At 40.0% G+C, this 16,708-nt stretch overlaps 1 protein-coding gene across 3 annotated transcripts in view; it reads right to left on the bottom strand.

The window, feature by feature from the left end:
- FNDC3B (fibronectin type III domain containing 3B) overlaps positions 1-16,708 on the bottom strand; it is a 373,640-nt gene that overhangs the window by 258,656 nt on the left and 98,276 nt on the right. Inside the window, exon 1 of one of the 3 annotated variants that reach the window (XM_030929406.1) lies at positions 1,142-1,264. The exons of the other annotated variants lie outside the window; for them this stretch is intronic. The gene's annotated coding sequence lies outside the window, so the exon portion shown is untranslated. Of the gene's footprint in view, positions 1-1,141; positions 1,265-16,708 lie in introns of those variants that run through there. 3 annotated transcript variants of the gene reach the window in all.

Consider the following 16,708-nt stretch of genomic DNA (forward strand, 5'->3'; position numbering starts at 1 on the left):
TCTCTGTGGTTTCCAGCTCTCTGACCTACAAACAGGGGGAGTACATCACCAGCCCCCAACTTATCCCACCAGCACCCCACTTGTTCCCATGCAGGATGGGAAGCCATTACAGCAGCTCCCGGAGAGATCACGAAGGCTCAAAAGCAGGAGACAGATTAAAGTTATGAAACTTTTATTCCCAGGCACCTTGAAAGTTACCATAATGACCTAACAACATGACCCTACCAAAAGTAAAATTCCCTCACCTATAAAATTAAGGAAGTAGATTTGATCAGTGATTTCTCAATTAAATACGCAGGAGTGTGGAGCGGTCAGGAGAAGAGTTTCCAGGGCCACCGCTAGAAGAAAGATGAGCAGCTGGGCTCTGGCCTCTCTGCCCTCAGTCACCTCCGCCTGCATGTTTTGTACAGTGGGTTTTCAGGTGGGAGTAACTGAAGACAAGGTTCTACGATCACTTCTTAAAAGAAACCACAGCCCGGGCGCGGTGGCTCAGCCTGTAATCTCAGCACTTTGGGAGGCCGAGGAGGGCGGGTCACGAGGTCAAGAGATGGAGACCATCCTGCCCAACATGGTGAAACCCCGTCTCTACCAAAAATACAAAAATTAGCTGGGTGCGGTGGCGCACGACTGTAGTCCCAGCTACTCGGGAGGCTGAGGCAGGAGAATGGCTTGAACCCAGGAGGTAGAGGTTGCAGTGAGCCGAGATCGCAACATTGCACTCCAGCCTGGCGACAGAGCAAGACTCTGTCTCAAAAAAAAAGGAAGAAGAAGAAACCACTAACGGTCTCGATCAGATTAAAGTCCCATCTCACTCTAAAATTCTGTGATACTTTTGGGGGCCTATTAGAAGACACTAACAAGGAGTTGTTCTGGACCTCTTCAAATAAGCAAACTCAAAAAATACTCAGTAGTGGCTGAAGCAAGTGCATATTGAGCATCGAGTGGGATGTTACAGCATTGACAGGAAAACTAGGCCATAGGATTTGCTCCTGAGCAGTTTCTCAGAGTCCTCTTCTCCGGTTCCTACCAAGTCGAGGGAACTTTTTCCACTAAGACACAAACTCCAGTCTTTTGGTTTAGGCTTTTGTTTCTTTACTACCTGTCTGCCGGACAGGGCTAAGAGCTCACACCCACAACCAACCTGTGCAACAGTGTGGCTGTGAAGGCGGCAGGCCAGTCTGGCCTCCTCAAAGCATCCTCTCAGATGTCTGATGCAGACTGGGGTTTACCCCAGAAGGTAACTCCTGCTGATAAGAAATCCTTCCTAGGGCCAAACAAATCACTCTTTGACTCTTGAGGCATTCTTCACTCCTGTTTTTCTTCCTCCTTCTTCCTTCCTATAAGAAAGGTGTATTTTAAGTATATCTACCAGGAAACCTGAACAGTTAGGCGCTTTCCCCTCTTCATTTGTTCTATATCCCGCTGGTGATTCATGCCCCCAGCTCGCTCCTTCCTCAGCACACTGAGGTGGCTCTGTTCTGCTCAGTTGTGGGAGGCCACGTCAGCAGGAAACAGCACTGGCTGCCAGGTCACATTCAAGACAGTCTGGAGCAAGGCAGTGTGCAGCACATGCAGGACAGAGGCCGCCTCTGTGGTTTCTCCCAAGTTCAGGGAGCGCTCGGCTTGGAAAAAAAGGCTGGCCTCTGAGCACCACAGCGACACCAGCTCAGGGGAGACACAGAATACTATCTTTGAGATTTTCCCCGTTTTTCAATGTTCCCCAGATAGTCCCAGCTCTACAGTTATTATTTTTTCTTCTTCTCCTTTTCTTAGAGGACTTACTGTACTGTATCCAAATTCATATTTGGAAAAGGCTGCCACAAGCCAAATCAAACCTCATCGTGGCTTTCTGGCTCCCAAGCCCGACAGAGGAAATTCTGCACACCCCATCAACCAATCTCAGTAGTCCCGACACCCATGAGTCAGGACGGAAAGCCTGACCCAGGGGCCGACACAGAAAAGTGGTCACTACAGGCTTTTTCCTTCTAAACACATACAGTAAACACAGTAAACAAAGAAGGCATGCCAGATGTCATCATAATACCTCACAGGATGGATTCATGACAATCTGCAAATGAATTGTTCTGTACAAAGAGACAATGACAATACCACATTTCATGTGGCTGGCCCAGTGAGTCCAAAATCAATCCTCATGTAAACCAACATGATTAAGGGGAATGCACTGAAACAGCAGGGCTCCTATGCACCTGGGATTCCTAAGCGTTTAATTTGTTGCAAATTTCAAACAGGGGTCCTGTGAAAAGAAGTGTGATTTTTCTCAGAAACTTTGTAAGTTGAGCACGTTCCCCTCTGCTATCAGGGGAAGGACTTCTTAAAAGACAGCCCCAATGTCAAAACCTTCTCTCCAAAAATACCAGGTTTGAAAAAAAAAAAAAAAGCCCTTCCCATGGAGAATATGAGTAGCAGAAACAGGAGAAAAACAGGAAACGGGAGGTGAAGACAGAGAGTAGTTGAGGACACGGAGGAGGACATGGAGAAGGGTACGGAGAATGGGCACTGGATGGAGAACGGACAGGAAGCAACGCAACACATCTGTGGAAACACAGCAAAGGCAGTCTCATCCTAATCCTGACAATTTTGCCAGGCCCTGAGCTACTACTTAGAAGGAGTGAAGTACCCCATACATACACACAGAAACCCAAATGCAAAAGGAGTGGGGAGTGGGGTAGGTGAGGCTTCTAAGAGGGGTCTACAGCAATATGGGCATGAAGAGTGAACCAGAAAAGGGAGAAAACCACACTGAGCCAGTGATTTTTGTGAAGAGGAACTGGCAGCCAAAACAAACCTAAATGTTATATAGGTAGTTAGAGAGTTGGCGACACAAAAAGTATTCCTTTTTATTTCCAGTCATTTGTGAACATGAAGAAACCTGACAGCCCCTCTAAAGTGAGCGGCCAATTCATCAAACCTGGCCATCAGACTGGGACTGCGCATCCACAAGTGGATATCACCAGCTCCTCTACTGATGGGGAAAATGAAAATATGAGATTCTGCTACCTTTTAACTTACTGAAAACCAGAGAAATACAGTAAGCCCTCACCTAATGTCATCCATGGGTTCTTGGAAGCTGCAACTTTGAGTGAAATAACGCTAACAGTTTTTCCCCTCATCAGTGCTGTAACAAATCCACGTCCAAGGAAACAACGCAACTCAAGGACCTGTTATATGTTTCACTTAAAGCTTCGCTTACAGTTTCCAAGAACCTATCGACAACATTAAATGAGGACTTAGGGTATTTCAAGTTTAATTAGCTACCACAGGTTTTAAATAAATATACATTTTCATGGAAGAAAAATAGCCTATTAATCTAGGATAACACTTTAAAAGCATTTCCAAAATTAAAACTACCAAATCTCAAATACTTCTTATACATCTGGAATAAATTTAAATTAGTTATTATGCAAGTGAAGTATCTAGAGGCAGATGGGCTAGATCCAAAGGTAATATATCTCTCTTAACACTGTAGGGAAAAAAAAAGAGGTTGGGGGAGTAGGGAGTAGAGTCGGGGAGGTGGTGAGTAAAGAAAGCTAAATAGTTTCCATATAAAGTTAGAAGCACATTTAGATTGCTGAACTGGGTTATAGAGTTTTTAATCGGATAATGCTACAACAGCAAACACGTGAACAATGGAAACCTTAAAATTATTTAAAACCCAAAGTGTAGATTTTACCAAAAGGTTGGACAAAGCAGAACACACGCCAAGTGGTAGCACTGGCCAACATACACACTCACACATATAGTGTGTCTGTATGAGTACACACAAATATGCATACATATGCACACACACAAAAATAAATAAGGCTTTCAGCATAATGAGACAAAGACGTTTGGTGAGAAGTTAAAACTAACAAAGAATATCACAAGATTATGACTTGTATATAAGTCCTCCAGGGCATATTTAGAAGCAATGATGTTTAAACAAATTAGTCATTTCTACAACTGAGAAGGAGATTGAATAGAAAGCTATCTCAATTTTTTTCATACACACAAAATGATTATGCAACACAAAATTAGAAAAAAAAAAACCTATGTAGATTTATGGTTTTTAAAAGCTTAATATCTAGATGAGAAAAACAAAAAGTAGTGTATTTTATGGATTATTTGAAACTTGAAGGATAAACGCTTGAGGAGATGGACACCCCATTCTCGATGATGTGCTTATTTCACATTGCATGCCTGTATCAAAACATCTCATGTACCCCATAAATATACACACCTACTATGTACCCACAAACTTTTTTTAAATAAAAACTTATAAGCATATTTCACTGATTCCAAGTACCTTTTTCACATTTTCACATCTCCTGAAAAAGGAAGTCAACTTAATCGGTGGTGTTTTCTCTTTTGTAGAGACATAAAAAATAATGATGCATTTAAAAATCAGTGGCATAGATTTGACAAAATGATACCAAATAACCCTAAAAAACCAACTCAAAAAGGACTACTATATGTAATGCCCCATAGATGAGAGACAAGCAGAAAGGCCATCCCATCTAGCTCAGTGGATAAGAGGTGTACACATGGGGGATGGGCAGTCAAGACACACAGACATCCTTCAGCTGAGGCAGTACACCTTAAATGAGAAGGTACCACTTCTCTATGTTTTAGAGTTTTTTCACTCACAAATAATTCAAAACCTTCAATATTAGACATAAAAGTTAAATTCACCAAATTTTTTTTGAAATGTAATGTAAACGAAATACTTATGACAACACTATCTTTAAAAATATTCTGGGACCCCATAATTGCTTCTAAATCTCTGAAGGTGGGGCCCAAGCATCAGTATTTTTTAAAAATTTGTAGCAATTCAAATATGCAGCGAAGATTAACAACCAGTGACAGCACCCGACATGGCTGGGTGCGGTGGCTCACATCTGAAATCCCAGCACTTTTGGAGGCCAAGGCAGGTGGATCACAAGGTCAGGAGTTCAATACCAGCCTGGCCAATATGGTGAAACCCCATCTCTACTAAAAATACAAAACTTAGATAGGCACAGCGGCGGGCACCTTAAGTCCCACCTACTTACTCAGGAGACTGAGGTTGGAGTATCGCTTGAACCTGGGAAGCAGAGTTGCAGTGATGCAGTAAGCCAATATCACGCCACTGCACTCCAGCCTGGGTGACAAGCAAGACTCTGTCTCCAAAAAAAACAAAACAAAACAAAACAAAACAAAACAAACACCCAACATACAAAAGGTACACACAAGCTTTTTTAAAGTAGCAATTATTAAAACAAGAAAAATCACACCTAATTTTCTTTCCTGTTGTTACTACTCAAGATTAACATATGCTAATAAAATTTTAGAGAAATTTATGTAGAACCTAAAGTAAGGTCCCAATGATAATTTAATGTCTCACTTTCAAATAGAAAATCCTAGATAATTAAGCTCTTGTAATCTGCCCACACTTGAACCTATGTAAGTAAAGCTTTACGTATTTTCAAAAAACTAGGGACATACAAACTGGAGAGAACTCTACAGGAATTAAAGAAAGAGAAAATGAGTGGTAAAAATAATTTTAGAAATTATCTGTTCTAATCCTCTTATTTTAAGGTGAGAAAACTGAACCCCTGGATCAATGGAACCAGACTAAATGGTAAGGAATTTACATCTGTATCTGGGGACCCTCTTCCTTTTCTCAGAGCCAGAAAGTTTCATTAGGTGTCTTCACTTAAAGGAGAGAAGAAAATTTAAGAATCTAATTAATTGAATTTTACTACATAAATTCAAGTCCAATGACCTTTCACGTGAACTTCATAAAAACAAATCCAGAAAAAAAAAAAAAAAAAAGGCTGCACAAAACAAAACGTCTGTGGAAGGTGCAGAGTTAATAAGATTTGTATCAATGAAGGGAAACAGGCTTGAAACAAATATAAAGAGGCCAGATTGGTAAGGCTATTTCACCCTTCCTGTTGAGCCATTTCCTATGTCTCCTAAATACATTATCCAGAGCTACTTTTCAGCACTTTGGCTCAAATTCTAAAGAATCTCATTTTCTTCAAAGTCTGTTCTATGGTTAATTACTTGCCTTCTAACTACTCTGGGTATAGCCAAGAAACAGGTAGAATGCACCTGTTGTTCTTGAGTTACATCTGAGATAGAGCCTGGCATTCTATTCGCTTCTGAGGAATGTTAATTGCTGTTACCAGCATGACAGGTACAATGAGGAGCAGAAAAATGATCAATGAACTCAACCACTGAACAGGAGCAGAACTCAGACACTATGAGAAAAATCCACAGTGCTGTAACTGTAATTACTAATAATAATCAGTCTGGCAATCAACAATTTGACCCTTGAAATAGATTTTTTTAAACAGGGCCCAAAGTTCTAAATTTCTACAGTAGTCCCTGTCCACATGAGGAAAAAATATATATGTGTGTGTAATTCCATTTTCCATGTTTCTATCAAGCCAATTCACTCACCTCAACTGTCTCTCATGGCTTCTCTCTTCTGTAGGCAATGTTCCTCAGTTCCAGATCATTACTGGTGTGGAGTCCTATCTATTCTGAATTCTGAGTCACTTCCTTTCTCACCAGTTTCATGCTTTAAACATTCCCATTTCTGTATAATACTTTACAAAATGAAGCCAACTCCCATATTGGTGCACTATTTTTTTTTTTTTTTACCCTCCACGTTGGCTTCTTCTCTTACTGTGACCCAGTTGACAGGGAAAAAGGGATGTACTTATTACTTGAACACAATCTGGGATATCTGTTTAGAATATTTTTCATATTTTTAAGTTTCCTAACTTGGTGATCTCCAAATACTACATAATATTATTCATTAGACTTTAAAATATCCTGACGATATCTCTAGCGATCATATTCTTACTACGGGGAAACTGAGGCACAGTGAAGAGAAGTAAGTTCCTAATAAAATTAGGAACCTAATAAAATTAGCAACTGAATTAGGAGATGTAAACTGAATGACTACAAACAAATCCTTTGAAAATTAGAGTCCCGGGTTCAAACCTCAATTCATTAAAACTGTAGAAAAGGGAGGAAAAAATTTTCAAAAAGAAAAAATTCTAGCTTTGAGCTTACAAATAATAATTTTTAAGTCAATTTTTCTTATTTTTCTGCATCTAGATTTAATTGTTTTCCCTTTTGTCCACTGTGTGACCAAACTTAATTCTGAGAGCCTTCTTGTTCATTTAAGGGTACAATGTCTGTAAATACCCTTCTCTTCCAAATGTCACCAACCCCGACGATCTCTACCTCCATGATTCATCAGTAACACCCTGAACTCAGAAATACAAATTCTCTGGCCCCACCAACCCCAGACCTGAATCAGAAATCCTGGGGGTAGAACCAACAACTGTGTTTTAACAGGCCCTCCAGGTGATTCTGGTTTATGTTACATTTTGAGAACCAAGATTCTACCTGTTGATAATCTTGAGGGTCTGACATCAATGTCATATACTGAATTCATATACTGTAGAGACCACCCACCCAAGTCAAGCACCAAAATGATTTCTGGGGACCTACACTGTTCGAACTAGATTAGGAAGGGAACAAATAAGGAAGCCAAAGTCCCAGTCCAATTATTTCATAAAGGCATGCAAAAACAGGGCTCACAGCAGCTTAGCAGCTTCTGAAAAGTGGCAAGTTTTAAGATGGTTATTTTCTCACCTCACCTTTTTTTTTTTTTTTTTTTTTTTTGGAGACAGGGTCTCACTCTGTCGGGCAGGCTACAGTACAGTGGTGTGATCTCGGCTCACTGCAACCTCCATCTCCCGGGTTCAGGCAATTCTCCTGCCACAAGCCTCTCAAGCAGCTGGGATTACAGGCGTGCACCACCACACCTAGCTAATCTTTGTATTTTTAGTAGAGACAGGTTTCGCCATGTTGGCCAGGCTGGTCTCAAACTCCTGACCTCAAATGATCCGCCTGCCTCAGCCTCCCACAGTGCTGAGATTACGGGGTGAACCACCGCGCCCAGCTTTCTCATCTCATTTTTTAAACTCTGTCCACTCTGCATAATCATACCTGTTCCAATCAACTTTGAATTTCATTAAACATAGGTGAACTTTGAATTTCATTAAACATATGTGAACTATTGCGTTTACATCTAAGTCAGTATAAAATAAATCTGTACTCTGCTGAAAGCAGTAACTCATATTTCTGAAGTTTCTTGTTTATTACTTAGAAGCTTATAACCAAAGCTAAAAAACAATTTTAATAGGTTCAGTAAAGCCAATTACAACATAGATTTTACTTAATATGCATAAGAATACAAGATAAAAGATCTTTAGACACTTTACAAAACTGCCAAACTTGCTCAAGAAGATGAACCTGAAAAACAGCCACAGGTGCACAGCATGTGCACTGCAATGTACATGGGAAGGCACAGCACGAGAATTTCTTGAGCTGTCCTGAGGGTTACGTTAACCAGAGCTTCTCAACCTCACTGCTTATTCAAATGGCCTGGGAGCTTTTAAAAATCACTCATGCCGGGCGCGGTGGCTCAAGCCTGTAATCCCAGCACTTTGGGAGGCCGAGACAGGCGGATCATGAGGTCAGGAGATCGAGACCATCCTGGCTAACACGGTGAAACCCCGTCTCTACTAAAAAATACAAAAAACTAGCCGGGCGAGGTGGCGGGCGCCTGTAGTCCCAGCTACTGGGAGGCTGAGGCAGGAGAATGGCGTAAACCCGGGAGGTAGAGCTTGCAGTGAGCTGAGATCCGGCCACTGCACTCCAGCCCAGGCGACAGAGCGAGACTCCGTCTCAAAAAAAAAAAAAAAAAAAAAAAAAATCACTCATGCCCAGTCCCTATTCCCTACAATCTGACGATTCCCCTGGGCTCAAACAATATGACAATTCACTACAACTAGCCTAGATATCAACTTTTAAACTTTTTTTTTTTACGTTCCCAGGTAATTCTGATGTGCAAAAGGATACAAACCACTGTTAATACACACAGTTTTAAAATTCTGCAATGTTAGACATGTCCTTTTCCTTGGGCATATGATTCAAGAACTATGTCACTCAACAGGTGAGTGCTTGACTCACAGAATGAGAACTGTCTTGACTATTAACCAAGAATAAATTATCCAATTTAATCCTAGATCTTTATTTCTAACTCATGGGTTGACAGTGCCATGCTTCTTTTTATATTTTATTAACGTTTTTAAAAAACTATTTCAGCCGGGCACAGTGGCTCATGCCTATAATCCCAGCACTTTGGGAGGCTGAGGACGGCAAATCACCTGAGATCAGGAGTTCAAGATCAGCCTGACCAACATGGAGAAATCTCATCTCTACTAAAAATACAAAACTAACCGGGCATGGTGGCGCATGCCTGTAATCCCAGCTACTCAAGAGGCTGAGGCAGGAGAATCGCATGAACCCGGGAGGTGGAGGTTGCAGTGAGCCGAGATCTTGCCGTTGCACTCCAGCCTGGGCAACCAGAGTGAAACTCCATCTCAAAACAAACAAACAAACAAAAGGCTAAATAAATTTAAACAATTTAAACATATAATTAAAAATTATACTACCGGCAAAGATTACTCTTCCTCAACAGAACACAAGTTCAGTTCTCGCATTGCCTAAGTACAGATGCTCTTTAACCTGTGACCGAGTTACATCCCAACGAAACAATCGTAAAGTTGAACAATCTTAAACCATCATAAATCTGGACCATTTATACTTGTTTTGTCCACAGGGTACCACAGTGCAGCAGGCAAAAACTGACATTGCTGGATCTAGCATAAGACATACCGAAATGATCTTCAAACATCCAACCGAGAAGAACTGTTGAAGACTAAGCACTTCAAGAACAAACAAACAGTTTGACATTTACATGAGTTAAGTGTATGTGTATACCCACTTTAATGAGAACTGCAAAACGAAACAGGAAACAAAATTCATCTGGTCATTTCTCTAACACAGAATAACATTTTCACTAGAAGACAGTACAAGAAAAGGGCTTATATTTTAAGTTTCCACTCTTTTTTTTCACTCCCAAAGACTTTTCCCTTGATGCTAGGCCTCCTCTTCTTATCAATTTGGAACACAAATAATAATCTGCTAATAGAGACCTGGGAGCTTTTTAAAAAAAGTGAAGATGTGGACACTCCTATAGCTAGAAAGATAACAAAACAGATGTTTAAAACTGGCTCCACAATGCAATATATAAAGCATCCATAAAGGTGTTCCATAATTTAAATATAACACCTTTATGGAGAGGAAATAACCAAGTTGAGGAAAACGAAAAATTACCCACTTAAAAAAAAAAGTTTGCCTTTTAAACCCATATTTGTTACTCTTAATGCTTGTCCAATTAAGAGACAGAGAGTAAAAAATGTTTAGTGCTGTCAATTATGTTATAAGACAAACATTTTTCTAAGACACTATAGTTCATCCACCTTAGGGAAACATTCATCCAGTGTGTTCTCATTGGTCACAAGTCATGACTATCTCCTAAATGTCTGTAATACGTGTTTCTCCTTCCACATCCCACCACAAATGCCCTCCTTCAGGCTTGACGCCTGCCTGCCCTCTTCAATCACACTGCTGACAGAGGAAAACCATTAATACCACCTTCATTTAACTCAGTAAACGATATGATTTGGATCTTTGTCCCCTCCAAATCTCACACTGAGATGTCATTCCCCATGTTGGTGGTGGGGCCTGCTGGAAGGTGACTGGATTGTGTGGATGGATCCCTCAGGAATGGCTTAGCACCATCCCCATGGTGATGAGTGAGTTCTTATTCAGTTCACAGGAGATCTGGTTGTTTAAAAGTCTGGGACCTCTCCCTTCTCTCTCTTACTCCTGCTCTCGCCATGTGACTTGCCGGCTCTCCTTCGCCTTCTGTCATAATTGTAAGTTTTCTGAGGCCCTCACCAGAAGCAGATCCCAGCACCATGCTTCCTGTATATCCTGTAGAACCATGAGCCAATTAAACCTCTTTTCCTTATAAACTACACAGTCTCAGGTATTTCCTTATAGCAATGCAAAAACCGACAAGCACAAATCAGACTCATTTACTATTTATATTTATTTATTATGTATTTATGTATGTATTTATTTATTTTTTGAGATGGAGGTTCGCTCTGTCACCAGACTGGAGTGCAGTGGTGGGATCTCGACTCACTGCAACCTCCGCCTCCCGGGTTCAAGCGATTCTCCTCCCTCAGCCTCCCAAGTAGCTGGGACTACAGGTGTGCACCACCACGCCCAGCTAATTTTTGTGTTTTTAGTTGAGACAGTGTTTCACCATGTCGGCCAGGATGGTCTAATCTCTTGACCTCATGATCCGCCTGCCTCAGCCTCCCACAGTGCTGGGATTACAGGTGTGCGCCACCACGCCCGGCCCTCATTTACTAAAGCATAATTTGTTCTTGGGTCTGACACAGAGTTTACTGATAATTCATTACTACACATAAACGCTATAATTTCCAACAGCAAGAAAACATAAAATATTAATAAAATTAATGAGTAACCTAAATTAAAATATTTGTTAATAATATAAAAATAAATACAAAGTTTGGGGAAAAGTTTATGTATCTTTAAGGATTAAATAGCCTAACATTTTCTAAGGTATTCTCATCCTATTCTCCCCCAAAAGGAAGTTATTAAAAGCATGAATATAATGATTCCTTCATGCATTTTTACAGGTAAGAGAAGCTAATCCATATACTGGACTTTTCAGAATTACTGTTTTTGGAAACACATGCCTATATTATATTTGAGGAACTAAGAGTGAAAATAACTAAATTTAACTACCTAATCAGAATAACAAAAATAAATAACTTCTCTAAATTAACTAAGAGAATTTTTCCATCATTTTATCTTCAACAGCACCATCACTGTCTGAATGTTCGTGTCCCCCACCCCACCACAAATTCATACACTGAAATTCTAACCCCAAAGGTGATGGTATTAGAAGGGGTGGTATTAGAAGGGGTGATTGGGTCATGAGGGACACTAATCCCTCATGAATGGGATTAATGTCCTTATAAAGGAGGCCCAAGAAGACCCCCAGGCCTTTCAACCATGTGAGGACACAGAGAGAAACTGCCATCTATGAACCAGAAAGCAGGCCTTCCGTAAACACCAAAGAAACCAGTATCTTGATCTTGGACTTCCCAGCCTCCAGAACTGTGGGAAATAGATTTCTGTTGTTAATAAGCCATCCAGTCTACGGTATTTTCGTTATAGCAGCCCGAACAGACAAAGACGAGTATCAGGAAATGACTTTCCTTCCGTCTCTATGCCTCCTACATGCAGGATAGGCCCTGAGATACAAAGATGACTAAGCTTTGACCCTTGCCCTTGAAGAATTTAATCCAGTCTTCCTTAAAGATACTTGTAACATGAACTTTTCTATTTCAGGTTGGAAATGTAAGAACAAGAGTGAAAAATACAGAAAAGAATAAAGCAGGAACTGAAAGACTACAAGCTGTGAAATAACCTGTGGCCAACCATTTAGGTAATGTGACACTGCTCGCTCTTCTGAATTATCTGACATGCAAAGATCTGTGACATTTAAAGAACTCTAAGCAGTGGTACCTTCAGAGATGACATTTTAATCATTGTTTAACCAGCCTAAAGGGCAGAAGGGTTCAGAAGCTAAACTGCGATTGCATAACTTTTAAACATGTTATTTTGAAGTGTTAGAATTTAAACGTAAAGACATCTAAAGAATCCTAATAACTCCAGTTCACACAGGTTTTCTGAAATGTTTTAAAATGATTAGGTAACAAAAAAATGAAGGGGGAGTTCAATGCCCACCCATAATAAAGACCAAAAGCTTAGTAATCACTCCTATATATTGGGCCCTTACTATGACTCAGAAACTGTTCTTAGTGCTCTCCACACAGTAACTCATTTAATCACAGCAATCCTTCAGGACAGAAATTACTATTCCAGCTCTACAGATAAGGAAACTGAGGCGTACAGAAATTAAGGAACTAATTTTACAATATACAACTAACGTGCAGGGGATTTTTAAGCCAGGCAATCTCACTCTAAAACCCATAATGTATAGCCCTTCCCAATGTATAGCCCTTACTGCTTCTTGGTACTGCCTAAGAACAGAATGTCCTAAATAAAAATTTTAAGAAGTATGGAAACAATTTTTTTTTTTTTTTTAAATTGAGACAGAGTCTTGCTCTGTCGCCTGAGCTACAGTGTGGTGGCACCATCTCAGCTCACTGCAACCTCCATCTGCCAGGTTCAACTGATCCTCCTGTCTCAACCTCCTGAGTAGCTGGGATTACAGATGCCCACCACCACACCCGGTTAATTTTTGTATTTTTGGTAGAGATGGGGTTTCAACATGTTGGCCAGGCTGGTCTTGAACTCCTGACCTCAAGTGATCCGCCCCACCTAGGCCTCCCAAAGTGTTGGGATTACAGGCGTGAGCCACTGTGCCCAGCCAGAAGTATGGAATTCAATGAAAATGTAAAAGGAGACACACTAGAAAAACTGCTTTATTGGATAAAATAAGATATAGCCTTCTCTGAATATAGCTGCTCATGCATGGTGTGAGAGTGAATGGCTGTTATTCAAAAGAAAACCAACAACTAAAACTACAACAAAATTTACTTTAAATTCATGGAACACTGAACCTGTTGTTTTAGCTATAATCCCATATCTGAACAGTATATATATTCTTATAAACCTTCATCTAAAATGTTTGAACTGGTGCCATCACCAGCAACCCTATGAGAGCAAGTCTATCACAAATAAGCAATGAAAGGGAGACTAGAATTTCAACTGATTTCTACAAGTAGGAAAATGAAGTCATTGCCCACAATTAATCATGCCATCTATTTAGGGGGAAAAAAGCAGCAAAGCTGTGGATACAACTAGATGATGATGATCATAATGATGACACTTACAATGGATTATCCTCACAATCCTATCAGATAGGTACTATCATTGTTCCCATTTTAAGAGAGGAAACTGGGGCTAACAGGTGAAGTATTAGCTACCAAATGACCAGGGATTCACACTACAGAACTGTACTCTGAGAACTCAACACCAATTCATCTTAAGTCTGATGACAGAACATTGGGTGACAGTTTTATCTAAGGGTTTAACATTCCGTTCTTATGTAAATATAAGAATAAGCATAAAAATCAAGATAACTGAGACAGGAAGAAGAAAGGCAGGAAGCAGCATATACCCTGAGTACCTCCCTTGAGAGGGACTTAAAACCTCCTAGGAAAGCAACATAGTTTGGTATTGATGTAACCCAGCCTCATGACATTACACAATCCCAGCAAGATGACAGTTGCACGTTCAGTCACAGCCTTTGCTCTCATTCCTTCCATAACCCAGACTTTCTGCTCTGGGCCTGTCAGTATGTTCCGGCCCTGGTGGAAACCACCTGCTGGTAAACTTCCAGTTACTCAGCAGCAAGAGGCTGTCTGTAAAGGGGTTTATCAGGTCAGCGTACAGAATGTCTATTTGTAACAAATAGCTGTGCATCAGTCCATGTTGAGAAGAACTGCTAACTCGTCATGTACAAAATAAAGCCCCCAAACATTTCAGAGATCAAGAGTACTCCACAAAGCTGAAAGTAATTTTTCTTCAATCTTTCTCCAAATTCAATGTAAATCCTATCGTGGAAAATGAAAAAATCTTCTAATGAAACAAATATATGCACACACACGTAAATATATATTTGTAGTACAAACACACACAGGTAAAAGACTGGTCTTGAAGCTAACATTTAAGAATCATAAGGTGAGCTGGAAAATTGGTAGAGTGATTCAGATTTTCCTAGAAATTCAGACTGTCTTGGCTTAGAGCCCCCAGGAGGACTAACTATACAGCTTTGGATCAATCAGAAAGAAAGATGGCCATGACACTAGGGCTAGCCTTGGCAAATGACTTGTTATTTTCAATTCTAGAAGATTTTCCAAGTGAGGCCTAAGTGTTCACAATAACATTTCAGCTTGTTAGCAATCCCTCACAAATTCCCCAAATACTAAAGAAATGGGTTTCAGCCAGGCACACTGGCTCATGCCTGTAATCCCAACAATTTGGGAGGCCAAGGTGGGAAGACCACTTCAGCTCAGGAGGTTGAGGCTGCAACCGAGCTATGATCTGATCGTGCCACTGCACTACAGCCTGGGTGACAGAGCAAGTCTGTCTCAGAGCAAGTCTTTCTTTTTGAGACAGGGTGCCCTGTCTCAAAAGAAAAAAAAAAAAAGAAATGGTTTTCAAGGTAGTTTCTTATGTAGAAAACCAGCTCCTAAAATCCTAATCTTGTAATAGGAAGAAACATTTCCATTTATAATACAGATATTTTACAAATAGTCAAATAACAATTTATCCAATATAATAAACATTGGCAAAGATTTAGAATTTAATGCATTCATGTTACAATAATTTTACTTTCAAATCACCCAAATATTTTTTATCAAAAAACTGGTTGCAAATTTAAGCCAAGACAGAGATCCACTACAGTCTTTGAAAACAGGCTTCATTTGCAACAGGTACTCTTCCTGGGTTTTAAGCTAGTAAAACAGGAATTTCTCATTTACATGCAAAGTATGTATAAAAAGGAGAGACCATATACATGCTTTGCTTTTGAAGTTTTAGTCTACCTCAGTTTGCAAGCTCAAGCTATGACACCATTCTTGTCATTTCACACTAAACTAAGCAAGAGACAACCCAAATTCCCTAGGACCTGTCATAAAATTCTTAGAAAGAATGGCAGGTCAGTCTTCTAATGTGTCAAACAAGTCTAACAAATGCACTTAAAGTATCACATAAGGAAAAAAACAAAAGCAACATTAAGGTCCCCAAAGTATCACATAAGGAAAAACAAGTAACACTAGGGTCCCTGTGACATTCTGAATGCTGACTCATACATGGAGGGGCGGGGGATGGGAGACAAATGAGGAAATTCAGAAATGGTGAACAGCTCTCAATGGTGCCATTCACAGAGTCACTGGGCAGAGCGTGGTGTTCATCAATGATACAGTTCCCACACTCACGGGTGCAGGGGGAAAATTAGACACAGAGCTGAAGAAGTCTTACGGAGAACAAGCAAGAGCGGAAAAAGTTTCACATTCAAATAGCTTCAAAGCTACAGCCATTTCATAGTAGTGCCCCCCTCTTAGAGTTCCCCTCTGACCACGCATTCTGTTGTCATTTAGTCATTTCGAGATCTCTATTCACTTAACACAAGTTAGCAGATTAACTGCTATGGTAAAAGATTCCTAAATTATTTTGGACAGAACCCATTAGTAATTAAGTATCTTTAAATATTACTGTTTACTAAAATAATGGTGCTTCCTAAGAATTTAATCAGTTTTTGTTTTAATCAGCATCACACTCACCTGTTTTCTTTAGCCTCACAATTTATATATAACAGTCTTAAATAAAAAATTACAGTATTAATGTAGGGTCGTTATAAAAGTTCTTTAGAATTTAAACACGCTTCTCTAAAGGAAACTCATTAACTTCAATTATCAATGCAATGTGGTATTTCAAAGTTCTTCTATCGAGATTTAGAGACTGCTAAAACACGTAACTAAACATCTTAAACTGCCATCAGAAGAGTAAAATTTAAAAGAAAAATCATCATGCTTGAATGTAATACCAGAGCCAGTCAGGAATCCAGTCAGTAATTATTCTCAAGCTGTGTAGCTGGGGAGCGGGGTTAAGATACAGTTTCCTGTCACAACTGAATTCGCATCTAATTCGAGGAGCTAAGGAA

The sequence above is a fragment of the Rhinopithecus roxellana genome, chromosome 1 (genome assembly GCF_007565055.1).
Source record: "Rhinopithecus roxellana isolate Shanxi Qingling chromosome 1, ASM756505v1, whole genome shotgun sequence".
NCBI lineage: Eukaryota > Metazoa > Chordata > Mammalia > Primates > Cercopithecidae > Rhinopithecus > Rhinopithecus roxellana.